The sequence below is a fragment of the Marmota marmota genome, unplaced genomic scaffold (assembly GCF_001458135.2).
Source record: "Marmota marmota marmota unplaced genomic scaffold, marMar, whole genome shotgun sequence".
Classification (NCBI taxonomy): domain Eukaryota; kingdom Metazoa; phylum Chordata; class Mammalia; order Rodentia; family Sciuridae; genus Marmota; species Marmota marmota.
This window is the reverse complement of record NW_026000082.1, coordinates 21,678,012-21,684,452: the sequence shown is the minus strand read 5'-3', so window position 1 is coordinate 21,684,452 and position 6,441 is coordinate 21,678,012. Positions and strand designations below refer to the sequence as shown.

The window sequence follows — 6,441 nt, the reverse complement described above, 5'->3', positions numbered from 1 at the left end:
GCAACAACAACTTCCTGGGAACCACAATCTCACCTAACAAACAAGACACCAAAAACCAACCATATATCAACTTATATCTGCAAAGTCTTGACTGGAGAATTCAAAATAGCTACTTTAAGGAAACTCAATAAATTTCAAGAGAACAGAGAAACAATTCAATACTCTGAAAGTGAATTGGGAGATCGAAGTTGTTTTTCGAAAAACAGAAATTCTGCCCACTCCTTCAACAGATGCCACCACCACCTCTGGGAAAAGAGGAAGTGGAAGAGGAGCCCATGTGGCTTGTCACTCAAATCCTCCAGTCATACTGCCCCAGAAGTCTAAGATGTTCACCTGTGCCACGCTCACCTGCACCCCTGCTCTGATTTGTGCTGGATCCAGAGGTGCAGCCCAGCCCAGCCCATTTCTGCCTCAGTATTATCTCCACCAGATAATACTGAGAGGCCTTGAGAGGACTCAACAGTTTTTAATAGGGCCTGGAATGGTGTGTGTCAGCTAATCCGATGGGAGTTTCAAATCAGTGCAATCAGCAGAAACATTGGTACTGCTGCCAAATTTATTGGTGCAAGGTGCTGCAACAGCAAGAGTGGCTGGTTATGATGCTAGTATTGGAACGGTCTTTGGAAGCCTTATCCTTGGCAGAAACCCTTTGCTGAAGCAGCAGCCGTTCTTGTATGCCATCCTGGGATTTGCCTTGTTTGAAGCTATGGGTCTTTTTTGTTTCATGGTCATTTTCTTAATCTTGTTGGCCATATAACAGAAATTACTGCTTGAAATGTTGGCATTCATAGTAATTATGAATGTAATTCAGTGTATCTTACTGTGATTCTGAAAACCATAGTGTTAGGGTCTTGGAAATGTACACTGTTTCTAAAGTCATTTCCTTAAAGATGAAAACTTAAAAAATAAAATAAAAGCAGAAATTCTTGAGCTTTTTCATTCAAGTTGAAAAGGAAGAAGTCAAACTGTCACTGTAGATAATATGATCTTTTATACAGAAAACCCCAAGACTTCACCAAAAAATTATTAGAACCAATTCAGCAAAGTTGCAGGATATAAAATCAACACATAAAGATCAGTAGCATCTGGGCTGGGGTAGAGGCTCAGGGGTAGAGTGCTTGCCTAGCATGCCTGAGGGACTGGGTTCAATCCCTGGCACCATATTTAAAAAAATTAAAAACAAATAAAATAAAGGTTGTGTCCATCTACAACTAAAAAATATTTTTTAAAAAATCAATAACATTGCTATTAGACACCAATAGTAAATTATTTTAAAAGGAAAATAAGAAAACAACCCAATTTTCAAGAGCTACCCCAAAAAGTAAAATACCAAAGAATAAAAAGCAAAGAGGTGAGAGATTTCTATTGAAAGAAGTTGAAGAGAACACAAAGAAATGGAAAGATATACATGTTCTTGAATTGGAAGAATCAATATTAAATTAAAATGTCTACACTTCCCAAAGTGATCTACAAATACAGTGCAACCTCTATCAAAATACCAGTGACTTTATTCATAGAACTGGAAAAAACCCTAAAAATTATAGAAAACCATCAAAAAAAAAACTTAAATAGCTTAATGGAAATAACCTAAGTATCCATTAAGTAATGAATGGACAAAGAAAATATAGTGTGTATATATAAAATAGAATTCTGATCAGCCAAAAATAAGGATGAAATCCTGTCATTTGTGATAACATGGATATAACATGGCCACAGAAGCAAAAATAAAACAAAATAATTCATTCATGGAGGCTGGCGCAGAGAGACACAGGAAGCCAGAGGGAGGAATGGTGTCTTAGAAGGACTTCCAAGGAGCAACACTGAAGGAAGTGTAGGCCTTTTTCTTCCTGAAGAAATGAAGAAAGAGTATTTTATACAGTTAAGTGAAATAGACCCAGCACAGAAAGACAGGCATGACATAATGCAATCAAATGTGGAATCTAAAAACTTGACCTCATGGAAGTTAAAAATGGAATGGTGGTTACCAGAACCAGGGAGAGGAGAGGAGAGAGGAAGGGATGGGGAAAGGTTGATGAATCGGTGTTAATTACAATTGGGAGTGGGAGTAAGAGTAAGAGTAAGAGGCTCTGGAATAGTACTACACAGTAGAGTCACTATAAACAATTACCTACTGCATACCTCAAAAAAGCTGGAAGAAAGAATATTTGAAGATATCTCCATGAAGAACCGATATACAATTGAGGAGATAGACATGTTTAATCTGATTTAAGTGTTATAAGTATGTGTGTGTGTGTGTGTGTATAAACATCACATTTTATCCAATTGTTATATATAATTTTTATGTGTTATAAGTTAAAATTATTTTGTATTCAAAAATCAGTTTTGCCAATTAAAGTAATTAGACAAAAATCGCATTTTAATAAAATGTTTCTCAGTTTAAATCACAAAACAAGGAGTGATGAAAATAGACTATTAAGGTTCACTTCTTGAACTGAGATCAACTTCTCAGTCTTCATTTCCACCACTCAATGAGGAAGGGTTCTTTTGAGAGTTAGGGAGTCAAACAAAATATCTACTACAATTAGTAGATCCTAGAAGAACAAGGGAAAAGTGTTACACATATAAGAAAGCTCAGTAAATGGTGAGCAAAATAATAAAATACAAAAATTCTCATTCCTGAAAGATGATTTATCAGAATATAGAATTGTAAGTTGAATGCTGAGTGTGTAACTCAGTGGTAGAGCACATACATGTTTAGCATGCACAAGGAAGGCCAGGATTCAAACTTCAGTGCAAAAACTTAAAAACATAGATTGAAAATATTTTTCATCACATCAAAGATATTTCTTTATTCTCTGCTGGATTCTGCTGTTGGTGCTGAGAAGACAAAAGTTAGTTTTATTTATAGGCAATATGCCCTTTCTCTCTGATTGCTTATAAGAGCTTGGATTGCCTATAAATGTGAATTTAATTTTATCCTGTTTGAGATTCATTGAAATTCCTGTACCTGAAGAATAATATCTTCAATATTAATTGAAATTATCAGCCATAAGTCTTCAAATATTGCCTCTTTTCCATTATTTTTATTCTTATCTTCTATACTCTTATTATTGAGTTAGATTTTGACTCTTTTCTCTTTTCTACCTCTTTGCTCCTCTACATAATTTGAAGTTCATTGAATATACCTTCAGGTTTACCAGATCTTTCTTAAACTACATCTAATTGTTGCTAATTTGCCCATCGAGTTTATTTTGATTGTTTTTATTTTCAAAAATTCTACTTCTTTTACAAGTCTTCTTTGTCATTTATCACAATGTCCCATTCCTTATGAGTATTTTAAAGCCTCTATTTCCTTTTCCATTTAATATTTCTAGTATCCGAAGTCTGTGTTGTGGTTCTATTATCTCATGTTTCTGATTTTTCTTCACAGAGTGTTATTTCTTGTACAGTTGCTCGTTTTTTATTTGACCCTTGAACCACGGAAATCCTTTGAGCCCAGGATTGAAGGATGAATACTTCCAGAGGGTTTTGCCTCTGTTTCAGCCAGTTGCCTAGGGAGGCAGGTCACTACCAACCTGTTATTACTTTAAACCAAATTATTTTGTTATTATTTCAAACTGTGCAGATAGTAAAAGTTTGGACTGCACATTCTCCTAAGGCTAAGCTTATAATAATAATAAAAAAAATCTTAGGGGAGATAGCTTTATCTTCTGGTGTCATGTTACAAATGTGCAAGTTCTTGTGTTGCCGCCTGTATGGTAAGGTTTGTTTCTCGTCCACTCTTTTTTGGGGATGGGGGAATTGAACCCAGGACTTCATGTACGCTGGACAAGCATGCTACTACTTGTCTACACCCCATCCCCTAGTTTAATCTTAAAATACAATGCTATCATTGTTTGAGGTTGAAGCTTTGCATCAGAATCTTCCATTGGATTCTTCATCTGTTTTGTTATGTTTTATTTTTCTTGTTTTGGTCTAGCCCTCTGGACACACAAAAAGGCATGCTAGTGTACAGGCCTGTCCCTACCCATCCCCTGAGCCCTCCCGGTGAGAGGGCCTGTGTTCTCCATCTGGACAGCCTCCGGTGTGATCTCCTGTTTGCTGCATTCCATGCAGTGACAGAAGCCATATTTCCAGGTCTCCTGGATTTGATAGACATCTCATGATGAAAGTTAGCTTTGTAACTTTGTTGTCTCTCAGAAATCCTGCCTACTTGCTATGTGCAGGCCCTCTCTAGATACTCGGAATAGAGAAATAAATGACCAGACTCTGTCCTGGAGAGCTCACAGTCTGAAGGGGAAGATGGCCACAGAAGCAAAAATAAAACAAAATAATTCATTCATGGAGGCTGGCGCAGAGAGCCACACGAAGCCAGACGGAGGAATTGTGTCTTAGAAGGTCTTCCAAGGAGCAACACTGAAGAAAGAGTAGGCCTTTTTCTTCCTGAAGAAATGAAGAAAGAGTATTTTATACAGCAGGAGCAGCTCCTGCAGAAGTGAAGCATACACTCTGATAGCCTGGCCTAACCACACACCACTTGCCCACCAGTCCTGAAATGCAAGTGTTGTGTGATATTTATGGCTTGTTCCCCACCTCCTCTTGCTGGGATCCCATCTTCTTCCAGCTTCCAAGCCTTGCCTGTGTGGTTTCCTCCTGTGTTTAGCTCTCTGGGCTCAATGTATGTGCTTGGGGCTGGCACTCTGATGTTCCTTATTATGTACCAGTTGGCTTGCCCATCAAGACCCTGGTACCCATGTTGCCGAGGTCAAGAAAGTCCACACTAGGTGCTTTAGCAATCACCCAGCCAAGCCAGCCTTGGGCATACTACAGCATGAAAAAGAACAGAATGTTCCAGGGAGAATTATGAATCCATTATATTTGCAAAGTGGTTTGCAAGGGAAGGGAGGGACATGTCTGGGGAAGGCTGCTAGTCACATTCAGGGTCTGGTTAACCAAGGACACATATCTCACAGTATAGAGTAATGAATCCTGTGATTTGGGTTAGAAAATCTGAACAAAATTCTTGGCTCCAAAACTGGGCTTCTAACCCTTGCAGGATAAAATCCAAACCCCTTGATATTGATAGCTTTCTGTTATCTGATAGTCATGTACCCTGTTTTCTTCTCATACTTCAACCCACATACTTTTGCTCCAGCTTCTTTGGACAACATGACCATTTGTGGATTTATATTTTTTCTTTGATATTTCCAAGTCTGAGAACATTTTTCTGTATGTGTCCCAGGACTCCCCCTCCTAGCCTTGTAATATCCAATTTCAAAATCCAGCTTTGAGATCACTCAGCCAAGAGATCTCCTTCCCACCAAAGATGTCTAAATGCACTGTCACTTTCCTCTTAACTACTGTCACAGTACCTTATATATCATCTATCTTACCCATGAAGCTGCAAATCCTTAAAGGATAAGAGATTCAAGTTTTTCATTTTCATATTCAGTTTCCAGTGCTATGCTTACACACAGAAGTCTATTTTTAAAGTTAATTTAATTATTACAGAACAGTTGCGACAAGCATTTTACCCAAAGTTCAAAGATCCCATTTCTGAATATTGTATTTTGATCCATAGTATCTATTGTAGTTTCTGATGAAAAATGATTCCTTCAATACAAAAACATCTAATTAGAGTGTATGAACTTTATGTTTTGAATTTGGGGGAAAAAAAGTAGCCCCAGACAGTTTTGATAGCATATTAAATTATCTTTAAATAAATCAAGTTAGGAGATTCCAGATTTTGTGAGTAAAATGAGGTTGCTTTTTTTAAGTCAACATTTTCCTTTTTTTGACATTTTTTATTCATTCTTTTTAGTTCTGTATGACAGTAGAGTTTATTTTGACATATTTGTACAAACATGGAATATATCTTACTCTAATTAGGATCCCAGTCTTGTGGATGTACACAATGTTGAAATTCACTGTGGTATATTCATATATGTACATAGGAAAGTTATGTCATATTCATTTTACTGTCTTTCCTATTCCCATCCTTCTCTCTTTCTTTCATTCCCCTTTGTCTTATCCACTGAACTATTCTTCCCCTCCCCCCTTGTGGTGTGTTAGCATCCACATATCAAAGAGACCATTTGATATTTGTTTTTCTGGGGCAATTGGCTTTTTTTCACTTAGCATGATAGTCTCCAGATCCTTATATTTAATGGCAAATGTCAGAAAGTCATTCTTCTTTATGGCTGAGTAATATTCCATTGTGTATACATTTTCTTTATCTCTTCATCTGTTGAAGGGTACTTACGTGGTTCCATAGCTTAGCTATTGAGAACTGAGCTGCTATAAACTTTGCTGTGGCTGTGTCACTGTAGTATGCTGATTTTAACTCCTTTGGATATATACGGAGGAGTGGTTTAACTGGGTCAAATGGTGGTTCCATTCTTAGTTTTTTGAGGAATCTCCACACAGCTTTCAATAGTTGTTGCACCAATTTGCAGTCCCACCAACAATGTATGAGTGTCC

The 6,441-nt window shown here is 37.2% G+C and overlaps 1 pseudogene; it reads left to right on the top strand.

Moving 5' to 3' along the window:
* Window positions 1–325: 325 nt before the first annotated feature.
* LOC107141626 lies at window positions 326–757 on the top strand (annotated as a pseudogene).
* Window positions 758–6,441: the final 5,684 nt, after the last annotated feature.